Genomic DNA, 14,434 nt, shown 5'->3' with positions numbered 1-14,434 from the left:
CTAGTCTATGCGAGAAAAGGTTTGCTCGTATAGCTACACCGGCAACCCTCCTACTGTAGCTAAAGCTTAGACCAGCCCGAGTGATTTGGCTAGTATAGCTTAGGCTGGTTCCCCAAATGAAATAGGTTATACCAACACAAGCACTTTTTTTGCCAGCATATCGGCATCTACACCAAAACCACCCCTCTAACAGACATTACTATACCGGCAAAAGTTTCCAGTGTAAACCTAAGTCTCATGGCCCATCCAAGTGAAACTTCCTGGGCCCGTGGAGACAGCAGCATTTCCCTGCCCCACAGGAGTGTTAAAGATTGTGAGACACTCAGGCCCAGATCCACAAAGGGAGTTAGCCGAGATGTAGGTGCTAGCGCGATCCACAGAACCCCCGCTCAGCTGCCACCTAACTCTAACCATGCTCAGTGCCAACGTTTGCACTGTAAAAGTCCCCCAGGCACATGCACTGCTGCCTCAGAGAGAAGCCCAGATGCCTATGTGCCAGCTCAATCGTCAAACCAGATGAAGACAAGCATTGCTCCATTAGGTGGGCTTTGACACGCCTAACGCCATATAAAATGGGGGGGGAGCTGCCTCCCTTATGACTTGTAGCTCAGTGGGTGTGGAACTCACTGTGGGAGACCAGGTTCAGTTTGTCCCTCTGCCTGCTGAGGAGAGGGATTTGAACAGTGGTTTCCCACAACCCCCATGAGAGCCCTAGACACGTGACTATTTCGCTATTCTCACGGTCTCTGGCCCAATGCACATTTAATGGATACAAAGCGGAATAGCTTCAACCGGGGAGACTGAGACAGCCCCACACCAGCATATCCCATAGCCCAGGGTTTAGGGTACTCACCTGAGAAGTGGGAAGCCTCCATTCAAATCCCTTCACCTCAGGCTGCTGCCACTACAGCTGCTGTGTATGAAAGCTGGCGCGCCCAACTGCCATTCTTGCACCTGACTGCAGGAGAGGGATCCCAGACAGAGACAGGCAGCTAAGTCCCTTTGAGGGGCAGGGCTTAGGGCATACCCCTCTCTTAGCATCCACTATGAGCTAGCTTAGACAGCTCCCTGCCGGGCATTCTGGTTTTGTGCATCACATTCTTAGACACCCATCTCTCCCCATGCATTGCCTAGGTACCTAACGCAGCATGTGCGGAGTCCACCGGGTGAACTAGGCACCTAAATGTTAGACATTCCCTTTGTGGATCCAGACCTCAGATCCTAGGGTAATGGGGCCATATAAGAACCTTTGATACAGGGTGCACTCTTTTGGCCTGATTTTGAAGCCAGTGGGTCAACAGGCGATAACATGGATTTGTTACAACCGGGTGTTAACAACCCCCATATTGAACTAATCCTACAACAGGGATGATTTAGAAAGGAAATGCCAAGTTATATACATTGCATTCGTCCCCTGGGGGTATAACATCTTTCCAACTGGTAAATTTCTTCCTTTTTCTTAAACACTGGTATTTTCACGTATGTGGTCAAAAAAAAAAAATCAAAGAACAGAAAAAAAACCCCAACATTGCTACAATGCTTTTGGCTGAAAACAATTCAGAGTTCTGCAATGCAACTGCAGAGTTTTGCAACACGCGTTTCCTGTGCATAACTAGGGAAGGATGGTCTTGTATTTGATTTGTCATGCTTGTAAATATTTTCCTTTTGGAGAGTATATTGAGAGCACCACACATTCTGTCAGGGAGACTGTCATCCAGGTATATTTCAACTTTTGAGGTCAGCACTGGTAATCAGGGATAATGGAAGAGTTATTCTCACTGATTTATTACAGGGGCTTCCTATCTCTTTTTTTTTTTTTTTTTGGATTCCTGCAGTGTGCTGGGCACATCATCTTTTACATTTATTATTATTTGATTTACGCAGCAGCTTTCACTAACTTCAAACGCTTTTGAGAATTACAGGGATGATATACTTGACACACAGACCCCACCGAAATGCAGCCACCTCTGGGGTGGGACACAGTAACTGGTTAATAGCACACATCAGAAGAACACAAACAGGGAAGAAAACTAGTGTACCTGGTCCAGTCAAAGCAACAAGAGAATGTAACTAATCATATTAAAATGTAGCCAGGGCACTGAGGGAGAAGGACTATGGGCTAGTTTGTCACAGCCTTTCCTCAGTCACACAGGGCCTTCTTAATCCCTGTTTGGCTCTCCTCAGATTGTAACGCCATGAGGGGCTGCCCAATCAATACCTCTCACTGTGATAAACCAGCTGGGTGGCAGAGACCACTAGTGCCTGCCGATAGTTGGGGGGCACCTCCTTGCCAGGGCAGCCAAACTCCCCGGCTCCTGGGGGGTTGGAGCCACAGAAGCGGGGAGTATGTGCCTCCGGGCCAGCTGAGGTGTAGGCTCACAACAACGCAGTTTCTCCCCGGAGCTCCTGCACTCTTGCGGACACCTCAGCAGGGAGAAGGGGGCGGGCAATACCCCTAAATCAGGTTAAGCAGAACCTGCTCCTGGCACCTTTCCCAGTGACCCCCGCCCTGCTCCTGGCCTGGGGCCGCCACGTTCTCCCCGCCAGAGTTACGGGCTTTGTCCATCTCCCACTATGTCTCTCCCCGCCCCAACTTCCATCTCTCTCGATCCCTCTCCTAGGATTGCCAACTGTCCAATCACATCAACCCAAACACCCTTAACCCATCCCCTGCCCATTCCCGGAGGCCCCACCGAGCCTCCAAGGCCCCCCCGCTCACTCCATCCCCTCTCCCTCCGTCGCTCACTCTCCCCCATCCTCATTCACTTTCACTGGGCTAGGGCAGAGGGTTGTGTTGCAGGAGGGGCTGCGGGCTCTGGGCTGAGCCTGAGGGGTGCAGTGGGTGAGAGGGGGCTCCGGGCTGAGCCTGGGGCAGGGGTTGCAGTACAGGAGGGAGTGTGGGGTGCAAGCTCTGGGAGGGAGTTTGGGTGCAGGAGGGGGCTCAGGGCTGGGACAGGGGATTGGGGTGTGGGAAGAGGTGAGGAGCACAGGCTCTGGGAGGGAGTTTGGGTGCAGGCTCCAGCCAGGCAGCGCTTACCTCAGGTGGCTCCCAGCCGGTGGTGCAGTGGGAATAAGGCGCTCTGGCCCTGTGACACTCATGGAAGCAGCCAGCACATCCCTGCAGGGGGAGGCCAGGGGGCTCCGTGCGCTACCCCTGTCTGCAAGCAGCGCCCCCACAGCTCCCATTAGCAGGGCCGCCCAGAGGATTCAGGGGGCCTGGGGCAAAGCAATTTTGGGGGCCCCTTCCATAAAAAAAGTTGCAATACTATAGAATACTATATTCTCGTGGAGGCCCCTGTGGGGCCCGGGGCAAATTGGTCTGTGGAATGGGGTGAAGCAACTTGGCCCAGATTCTCAGCAGATACTTAGGCACCTAAAGGAATTGAGCTTTCTTCTGTTTGGACTGTAATTTTAAAATCTAGCCCCCTGACCAGTTTTAACCACAAGGAGTCCAACATCTGCTACTCATCGCCTCTAAAACATGCCACTTCCAGCAGCACAACCCCTCAGTTCTGACCCAGGCATTCTTCCCTCCGAAATACTGCAGCCTAGCTAATTCAGCAAGAGCAGAGCTGTACGTACAGAGGTGCTCTGCGGCCTTGGCAGACATTACCCTGACATCAAACGTTGGTGGCTGGCTTTGCCCATGTGGCAGGCTTTGGGTACGAAATAAATATGGAAATAAGAGGGCTCCTGGAGATGGAAAATGAGATTGAACTTTCCATTTTACTGATGCAGCCTTTCTAATCCCTTAGTGGGTGGGAAAGAAAGAACAAAAAAAAATGGACAATGGAGACCCATGGGGGGGTAGGGGGAATCAGAGAGGGAAATGGCATTTGGAGGAGGAAATGAATTCGATTCAGTAGAAGCAGGGCAAAGCCAGCAAAGGGGAACAATACAGCCTCAGCTTCTCAGAGGGTAAGATGCCAGTTGCTGGGGCGGCGAGGCAGTAATTCTGAATGGAGAGTGAGAAGTGGTTATGGGACACCTGCCAAGAACGACTGCAAAGAAGCGAGCGCAGAATTTGAGGGGGGGGGGGGAGAGGAGAAGAAAGGAATGAGGGAAGAGCCATCACCCTAGTGAAGCAGACGGTGGCCTTCGAATCAGGGAGCTGGGGAATGGATGATCTGGTGGGGCAGATCTCTACAGAGGAGGTCCATAAATTCCGAGCCAGAAGGAGCCATTCTGATCCTCCATCTAGACTCACGTTCTGTGCAACAGACCAGAGACGCTCACTCACTGATTGCTGCACTCAGCCCTGTCACTCGTGCTTGAAGTAGGGCAAACCACTATGGGCCCTATCCTGGAATGAGTGCTGCATGGGCAGACCAATGTGCATGGGAGTGAATGGGGCTGTGTGCAGGTCCCTTCACAGGATCAGCGCCTATGGCTTGCCGTAGGTAACTGTCGCGTTTTGGGTTACTGATGGAGAATGCTGTTCCGTTTTATAAGGAGGGGACCTGGACCCTAATTCATCAAATGTGGGTGCACCTCAGCCTAGTTTTCAGAGGTGCTGAGATCCTCACAATGATGTAACGGTAACAATGTAAAGAGGTCTTAAAATGGCTTAAATGATCCAACTTAAGTCCCTTTGCACTGCCACAGCAGTGTATCAGGACGTCAGTGTAAAAAAGAAACGGTCCTTCTATGTCTAAATTGCTACTTCTTACCCTCCCCTCTCCCTTCAACACAGAATTCAGACACGTATCACTCTCCCAGGAGAGCATAGTGGCGGGCCTTAATAAGAACCCTCCAGGAAAGTGCCAATCGGGGTAAATGACATATCTTCTATAAAAAAAGTACATTTTCCTTATTTTCTGAACTAACACACTAGGTTGTGATACATTGATTTTGTCTTTCATGCTGAGTTCATTATACCTTTCAAGCCACGAGTGTTACAAACAGACACGAATAGTTCCATACGTAGTTTTAAACACATGACTCAGCATACACATTGCACGAGCACAATCACTGGCACGTGTTCACAGGGGTATACTTCACACGTCTGCAGGCACCCGTCAGATAGAGCCAAGTATTTCTCCTTTAAAGTGCAAGGGTTGTATTCTTCCATAAGAATATGTGATCCCGCATTCAGGACAACTTCAAAACGTTGAATGGAAGGAATTATGTAGGGTCCTTAGTATTAGATCTTCTGTTTGCACTCTTTCTACTATTAGTAATGCTTTCTGCTTAGAGCTACTACTGGGTTTTAAGAAGAAAATAGTTTGGATAAACATAACAAATCATTACATCACTTACTTTTACATGTTTTCAAACAATTCTTACCTGGAAATATAACAAAGTGGTTGTGGTGGTGGTAGGGTTACAACGTTGGATGAAAATCAGCTGATTTTCAAAAGTGGATGGCTCAGTCTTCTATTTAAGACAAAATCAAAATTAAATATAGAGATAAGTGCAGTCCCAATAATCCACTGCCCAATTAGCTAACTGGAGGCAATTTGTCTCCCACAATAGCATAGCACACTATACATCACACACCCCCTTATCCAAAAAAGCCTGCTGTCTCCAAAACCCAGAAATCCAGTTAGTGCTATACACAATATGGGGTAAAAGTGAAGGGTCCTCTTTGGTTACTATGCAACAATCAGAAAATCCATGACAAGCATCATGGAGGTGACGCAAAAGCATCATTTCTATGTGAAGGATCACGGACACCTGTGGATACTGTATCGCTAGAGAAAACTAGGAGAAGCACAGTAAACAGTAGAGGGGGGTGGAAAAATTTAATTCAAAACGTTAAGAAAACCCAGCTCAGTTTCAAGAAAAATCTTGTTGAAAATTTTTTTGTTTCAAAAATTTCCAACAAAATGAATTTTTCCCCCTTCTTCTCTCCCGTTTTCCGTGGCAAAAGGAAAGAGGAGGCGGAGGATCAGGAGAGGAGAGGCAAATGACATCTGAAAAACCAAAAGCTAAAACACCCCCACATTTTTGAATGGCTTTGAAAATCTGAACATTTTCAGGGGGGAAAAAAAATCACAACAATTTTTAAAAAGATGCATTTTTTTTTCTAAATTTGTGGCATGAACGTTGTAGAATTCTTGACTCTTTTTGTATTACAAGGATTAGCATTTTTTTTTTTTTTTGGTAGCAGCGCTACCAAACACTAGCTAATCAGAAGGGCTTCCAGCTGGCTGACGTTTGAACAACAGCAGTCTCTTTTTTGGTCTCCCATCATCTCCTACAGATACCCCTCCTTCTAGCTGAGAAGGCCTGTATTTGCTGATTAAGGAAAGAGCCTCACTTCCCAGCTATTAAAAATACATGGCATGCTGCTACTGCGCGTTCCTCCCTGCTCAGGGATAGCTGTGGCTTTTACACCACTGTGGAGCGGACATGCCACAGGAGCCGTTCTGGGGAGATTGTGCCTCAGGCAAAGACTAGCAGAGCTACTCCTTGCACATGGGAGGGGGGAGCACGGAGTTTGGCCTACCCCACCCAACAGATTGCTCCCTCTTGTGTCCCAACCTTACTCCACCGACCAGAGGAGTCAGGACCATCACTCCACCTCTCGACTATTCATCCCTTTTAGTCAGCTTGCTGTCCAGGGAGAAGAAGCAGGAGCAGTAAGACCCTGCACTCCCCACAGCACCAAGAGCACAGAGACCAGCTGCTAGTGGGAAAGGCCCTTTCCCCATTCAGCAAAGGGTTGAGATGAAGTTTCTTCCATCCCCTGCACTGCCGAGTAAGGGCCTCTCACAAACTGCTCTCAGGAGTGTCCACGAAAACCAACGCAGAGCTTGATCCTGCCAAGGAATCAGCCTGTCCCACAGGGGTGGGTACCACCTGCTGATACCAATGGCATTGCTCATGTGAATCAACACTACTCAGCCAGTAATGGTGTTCACAATCAGGCCTGCAGAGTGCCCATGCACTTGGGATCCAGCCGCTTGCACGTGAGAAACACAGCTAACATTACCCAACTCTGCTTTCACTCGGGGCTTTTGATGGGACATTTGTTGAAACCTCGACTGCAGTTTCTCTAACCTGGGATTGGAGAGAGGGGTTTTTTCTTGGTCCTGCTTTGAGCAGGGGGTTGGACTAGATGACCTCCTGAGGTCTCTTCCAGCCCTAATCTTCTATGATTCTTAATTTGGACATTCTTAAAGACATGAATATCATGCAGACTGACATGCAAGGAAAAAAGTAAGAAGAACGAAGATGAAAACCCTGAGATGTCTTTCTGCTAGGTATTTTTTCTTAGAAATCCCAGAAATCTTTAAGAGGGCACTGCCTGCAATTGATATCAAACCTTCAGATTCATCATCGCTGGGGATTTCTGGCTGCTACCACATATCACCAGGTCTTAAATTCTCAGATATTATTTCCTGGAGCTCCCTATGCCCCCCACCCATTTGGGGCTCAAGACTTAATCTGTGGGGTGGGGAGGGATTCTCAGGGCTTTAGCTCTATGAGGGGTGAGGAGTACCAGGGCTCAGGGCTTCAGCCCTATGGGGATGGGGGGCACGCTGGTGCCTGGAACTTCTGCGCCACAGGGCCGGCTTGGGCTTTCAGCCCTGTGGGAGGCACCAGGACTCCCATGGGTTTGAAAATATTTGCCAGGGCTCCACTCCGGTTGGCTCTGGCTGAATTTAAGGCCTGCTTATCACGGTGTTGCTCTCAGCAGCCCACGATTTTGATAAAGTTGCTTAGGGCAATAAATACCTTTCATGTTCCCAGTTCATTCACACAATTTCTATTCTGATCTCATGACACATTAGAATCAATAGCATCTGAACCCAACTGTCTCTCGCCAAACAGAACAGACCTTTAATGCAATAAGCCCCTCAAAACTACAGCCTGATGCAGTCAGGGCCATATTAACCACAAGCTTGATCAAACTTGGCTGCTGCTAGCAAGGTTTCCCCATCTGCTATGGGCTTGGATTTATTTCTAAAATCTGAGTTAACGGAACATGATACAGACTAACCCTCTAGCTACTCTACAGCATGATTTTATAATAACGAGGTCCAAAGATGACCAAAAAAAAAAAATCTATTCATGCATATTAAAGAAACCTGGCTCGAATCAGGTTTAACAAGTGCTTCACTTTCTTGAAAAGGGGCAGGGCACAAAGTTGCCCAAACTAAGGCTGCAATTCAGAAAGGAATGCTGGTTGGAACTCACATTGCACTATCCAACAGATAATCGGAAGTATCATTATTATTCATTGTCGTATTGGGGTAGCACCTAAGAGCTCCAGTCCTGGACCAGAACCCCAGTGTGCTAGATGCTGTACAAACGCAGAATGAAGACAGTCCCTAACCTTAACGAGCAATCAGGAGCATTATTTTTAAGTCCAGGGAATCTGACCCAAAGCTGTTTGGGAAACAGAAGGTTTGACTGACTAGAGAGCGTGGTATTAGTTTGATATCCTTGAGGAGAAACAGGTAATCTACATACTTCTATCCTAAGTGTGGATCTCACTAGACAATCACATTTGCAACGGTTTCCATTTTTTTTTCATCCTAGCTCATAGTAGAAGGCTCATAGAATCATAGAATATCAGGGTTGGAAGGGACCTCAGGAGGTCATCTAGTCCAACCCCCTGCTCAAAGCAGGACCAATTCCCAACTAAATCATCCCAGCCAGGGCTTTGTCAAGCCAGGCCTTAAATACCTCCAAGGAAGGAGACTCCACCACCTCCCTAGGTAACACATTCCAGTGCTTCACCACCCTCCTAGTGAAATAGTGTTTCCTAATATCCAACCTGGACCTCCCCCACTGCAACTTGAGACCATTGCTCCTTGTTCTGTCATCTGCCACCACTGAGAACAGCTGAGCTACATCCTCTTTGGAACCCCCCTTCAGGTAATTGAAGGCTCCTATCAAATCCCCCCTCATTCTTCTCTTCTGGAGACTAAACAATCCCAGTTCCCTCAGCCTCTCCTCATAAGTATGTGCTCCAGACCCCTAATCATTTTTGTTGCCCTCCGTTGGACTCTTTCCAAATTTTTCCACATACTTCTTGTAGTGTGGGGCCCAAAACTGGACACAGTATTCCAGATGAGGCCTCACCAATGTCGAATAAAGGGGAATGATCACGTTCCTCGATCTGCTGGCAATGACCCTACTTATACAGCCTAAAATGCCGTTAGCCTTCTTGGCAACAAGAGCACACTGTTGACTCATATCCAGCTTCTCGTCCACTGTGACCCCAGGTCCTTTTCTGCAGAACTGCTACCTAGCCATTCGGTCCCTAGTCTGTAGCAGTGCATGGGATTCTTCCGTCCTAAGTGCAGGACTCTGCACTTGTCCTTGTTGAACCTCATCAGGTTTTTTTCGGCCCAATCCTCTAATTTGTCTAGGTCCCTCTTTATCCGATCCCTATCCTCTAGTGTATCTACCACGCCTCCTAGTTTAGTGTCATCTGCAAACTTGCTGAGAGTGCAGTCCACACCATCCTCTAGATCATTAATAAAGATATTAAACAAAACCGGCCCCAGGACCGACCCTTGGGGCACTCTGCTTGATACCGGCTGCCAACTAGACATGGAGCCATTGATCACTACACGTTGAGCCCGACGATCTAGCCAGCTTTCTATCCACCTTACAGTCCATTCATCCAGTCCATACTACTTTAACTTGGCGGCAAGAATACTGTGGGAGACCGTATCAAAAGCTTTGCTAAAGTCAAGGAATAACACATCCACTGCTTTCCCCTCATCCACAGAGCCAGTTATCTCATCATAGAAGGCAATTAAGTTAGTCAGGCACGACTTCCCCTTCGTGAATCCATGCTGACTGTTCCTGATCACTTTCCTCTCCTCCAAATGTTTCATAATTGATTCCTTGAGGACCTGCTCCATGATTTTTCCAGGGACTGAGGTGAGGCTGACTGGCCTGTAGTTCCCCGGATCCTCCTCCTTCCCTTTTTTAAAGATGGGCACTACATTAGCCTTTTTCCAGTCATCTGGGACCTCCCCCGATCACCATGAGTTTTCAAAAATAATGGCTAATGGCTCTGCAATCTCACCTGCCAACTTCTTTAGCACCCTCGGATGCAGCGCATCCAGCCCCATGGACTTGTCCACGTCCAGTTTTTCTAAATAGTCCCGAACCACTTCTTTCTCCACAGAGGGCTGGTCACCACCTCCCCATATTGTGCTGCTCAGTGCAGCAATCTGGGAGCTGACCTTGTTCGTGAAGACAGAGGCAAAAAAATCATTGAGTACATTAGCTTTTTCCACATCCTCTGTCACTAGGTTGCCTCCCTCATTCAGTAAGGGGCCCACACTTTCCTTGATTTTCTTCTTGTTGCTAACATACCTGAAGAAACCCTTTTTGCTACTCTTAACATCTCTTGCTAACTGCAACTCCAAGTGTGATTTGGCCTTCCTGATTTCACTCCTGCATGCCTGAGCAATATTTTTATACTCCTCCCTGGTCATTTGTCCAATCTTCCACTTCTTGTAAGCTTCTTTTTTGCGTTTAAGGTCAGCAAGGATTTCATTGTTAAGCCAAGCTGGTCGCCTGCCATATTTACTATTCTTTCTACACATCGGGATGGTTTGTTCCTGCAACTGCAATAAGGATTCTTTAAAATACAGCCAGCTCTCCTGGACCCCTTTGCCCTTCATGTTATTCTCCCAGGGGATTCTGCCCATCTGTTTCCTGAGGGAGTCAAAGTCTGCTTTTCTGAAGTCCAGGGTCCGTATTCTGCTGCTCTCCTTTCTTCCTTGTGTCAGTATCCTGAACTCGACCATCTCATGGTCACTGCCTCCCAGGTTCCCATCCACTTTTGCTTCCCCTACTAATTCTTCCCTGTTTGTGAGCAGCAGGTCAAGAAAAGCTCTGCCCCTAGTTGGTTCCTCCAGCACTTGCACCAAGCATCTGCCTCCCTTTTAATGAAGGGACTATCTGCAGGTGATAAGATAATTCTTACAAATTGGAGGTGGGTGGGGGGAATGGGAAATATCACAACAGCAGCCCCTTTAGAAACAACTTGGAAATGACAGGCTTCAGAGTGGTAGCCGTGCTAGTCTGTATCAGCAAAAAGAACAAGGAGTATTTGTGGCACCATGGAGACTAACACATGTATTTGGGCATAAGCTTCCGTGGGCTAAAACCCACTTCATGGAAATGACAGCATGTTCTGTGCGGATGAAGAAGGCTTTACAATTCTGTGGCCCAGAAGAAAGAATTTCTCAGGTACATAAAGATCACCTGCTGAATTCCAATCCAAAGTTAGAGCAGGGGGGGGGGGGAAGATCCAGAAAATAATACATGCATGCAACTGTGTACCAAATATATAACATTGACATTCGTGGAGCACTCCCGGTACCTCAGACAAAGCCTGCCCCTCTGCTGTATTCCCTGGACCTTATCTGCCCCCTGGCAGTGCAGCTCACTCAGAAGTCCAGTGATCATTGGCTTTGCAGCTGCATCACGTTGCCCTGCCACGTCTCGGAGGTACAGAGCAGGAATTAAAAGGGGGGCAGTGAACACTGAACTCTTGCTGGAACTTGCAATAGGAACTCAGCACATCTGCCTGGCCATAATGCCCACTCCAGCAGCCCTGCCCTCCTTTTGCTGACCACTCCGCTCTAAGTCCTGATCGCTCAGCGTTCAGCCAGAGGTGGATGGTGTCTGGTCAGATCTGCTGCCCTCTTTCTGCGCTCACCTCTCAGATCCGGCTGATTTCATGCCCTGAAATTCAGACATGGTCCTGAGCCAATGATCATCCTAAAACCAAGATAGAAGTGACAGGCCCTGGCTTGGTTCTTAACAAGGGCCAGTGACTCATCACTCCTGCTCATGATAGGTGACCCAAGGAGAAGAGCCCAAGGCAACGCTTTCTTGCTTGCCCAGGCTTTTTCTCAGCGGCTGCTTGAGGGCAGGGCCAGCTCCAGGCACCAGCTTCTCAAGCAGGTGCTTGGGGCGGCCGCTCCGGAGAGGGGCGGCACGTCCAGGTATTTGGCGGCAATTCGGCGGACGGTCCCTCACTCTGCCTGGGAGTGAAGGACCTCCTGCCGAATTGCCGCCGCAGATCGCGATCGCGGCTTTTTGTTGTTGTTTTTTGTTTTGGCTGCTTGGGGCGGCCAAAACCCTGGAGCCGGCCCTGCTTGAGGGGGCCGGACGCCTTGTTTGGTTTTTGGGTCTTTGTGGTCACAAAGCAGGTTACAATTTTTAAAAATGTTCTAATTGTTCCATGTAGGCAGATTTATCAAAATATTTGACAGTTGGATACAAGACCTGCACCAGTTGTTCATTTAGAAAAATGAAGGTTACTCAAGGTAACAAGTAGGGCAATCTCCTGGCTAAACCTTAGTGAATTACACTTAATATCTTTGGGGTCCTCTGTATGAAAAATGCAATTGTTCATGCGTTATTGTGGGATTGGATAGAACTTCCCTAGGAGAAGAGAAGGAGGTAAACATTGGGAAATGTTAAGAACTTGAAAAGGACTTTTTGAAACAAAGTACATTTTTAAAATTCAGTAGCTTTCCCAGGAAATCTCTAGAAGGAGAAAGGTATGCTAATACGCCCCCTCTGGTTCAACAAGAGCCCAGATGATTGAAGCTTCATCTAGCTGATTACCTATTCACAGTCTCTCCAACGACCCCAAAACTGGCTAAAGGACTCACTGACAGACTCATGGGGGGTTCTCGTTTTGATCAAAGGGTATTAGGAAATTGAAACTACAAGAAAACCCCCAGGTGGTGTTTGAAGAACTGCTCACCTGCCTGAGCTATACTGGAGTTGGGGTGATCTCCTGTAAGCTTATTAGGATGTGTGTCGGTGCCTTTATTGTGTGGAATATGTTTTCTCTGTACTGCTTTTACCTTATGAATGCAGGGTGAGTGCGTAGAAAAAGCAGTGTGGTCACCTAACTGTGGTAATTACACTGAAGAGAAAGCAAAACAAGCCTACTTAAGCAGCCTGTCTTTTGCTGGGGATATCACAGTGTAGGCTGGGAACTGTTGAGCCTGGAAATACACTGGTCAGGAAGGAGAGAGAGACACACAGGTCACCCAAGAGAGGGGATGGCTGAGGAGCCCTGAGCCTAGAGTGGGTGCCCATGGAGAATACAGGTGCACTTGCCCTGAACGGTGACACTTAACTATAACCTGAGTTCTTTGAGATGGACTCTGGATATATGCATTCATCAGATGCTCCAGCCTACTGCAGCTGGGACAGTGGATCCTTAACTAGGATAAAACGATTAATATAAATGAGGTATGTTGGTCCAGCCATCCCAGTCCCCTCCTACCTTCTCCTCAGCTCTAGGCTATGCAGAAGACTGAGGAAGAGAGGAAGGTGGGCAGGGAGTGTGAACATGAAGAACTCCAGTTACAAGAAAGTAACCTTCATTTCTGCTTTAAGTGGCCTCTGCATCTCCTGGGATAGATTGGCAAGCAGTAGCCGAATACAAGAAGGCAAGTCGGAGTGCTAATTGAAAAGTGATGGCAGGAGTGCTCTGCCAAACTAAGCATTAGATGTGGACACTGGCTCCAGAGAATATTATTTTGCAAAAGGAGGAGTGGAACTCCAGGTGGCAGCTTTACAGATTTTCATGGCTGGCAATACTGCTCAAGCTGCCCCGGCCCCGGTAGAGTGAGACATTATCCCTGGAGGAAGAGGGATGGCAGCTAAATGTGAGAGCCTCTTGGATATGGGGTTTGACCCATCTGGATAATGTCGAGCAAGCTATTCCCGCTCCCCACCCCACACTCAACGTAGAAGATAAAAAATTGTCCATGAGTAAATTAAGGCTGGAAATTAGAGGCACGTTTCAGCCCATCAGCAGAGAGAGATGGAAGGACAGTGGGAAGGAACAGAGGTGGTTGGAGCACTACAACCCCACTGATGGGCTCACCTCTGGAACTGTAAGGAACAGTTTTCCAGTGGGAGAGATGGGGAGGAGCAACCTAGCCAGCATTAAAATGAAGCTTGATATATTTATGAACACAATTACATGACTGGTTGCCTGCAATAGCAAGAGGCTGGACTTGATTACGCAGGAAGTCCCTTCCAATCCTATTTTCTTAAGTGTGTGAATGTCTGAATATTTTAGTCCTATCTAATAGTAGGCTAAAGGTCTCTTAGCACCTAAAGCAGGCAATTTAGCTTCATCCTTACACACATGACCCTTAGGGGAAAAAACCAAGGCAAATTTATAGATTGATTAATATGAAAACCTGTAATTACTTTAGGGAGATATTTTAGATTCAGATGTAAACACTACTTTGTCCTTATGAAAAACTGGAAATGGTGGTTCGGCCATAAGTGTCTGTAACTCGCTTACTTGTCCTGTGGATGTGATTGCAACCAGAAATGCTGTTTTGACAGACAGGAAAGTAAAGGACAATCCCCCATTGGCTCAAATGGATGTTTCATTAAATGCGTGAGAACTCAATTAAGATCCCACGAGAGTTACCGAGTTTTCATAGGAGATAAATCATTGTTAAAGCAT

General features: G+C 47.7%; 1 long non-coding RNA gene across 2 annotated transcripts in view; it reads right to left on the bottom strand.

Annotated features, from left to right (window-relative positions):
- Window positions 1-14,434, bottom strand: part of LOC135984088 (uncharacterized) — a 104,742-nt gene that overhangs the window by 44,067 nt on the left and 46,241 nt on the right. For both annotated transcript variants that reach the window (XR_010601995.1, XR_010601996.1), the window contains exon 2: window positions 5,287-5,376. This is a non-coding gene — a long non-coding RNA (uncharacterized LOC135984088). The remainder of the gene's footprint in view (window positions 1-5,286; window positions 5,377-14,434) is intronic.

This window comes from Chrysemys picta, chromosome 5 (assembly GCF_011386835.1).
Source record: "Chrysemys picta bellii isolate R12L10 chromosome 5, ASM1138683v2, whole genome shotgun sequence".
Lineage (NCBI taxonomy): Eukaryota > Metazoa > Chordata > Testudines > Emydidae > Chrysemys > Chrysemys picta.
The sequence above is the reverse complement of the archived record's forward strand: the minus strand, read 5'-3'. Positions and strand labels throughout refer to the sequence as shown.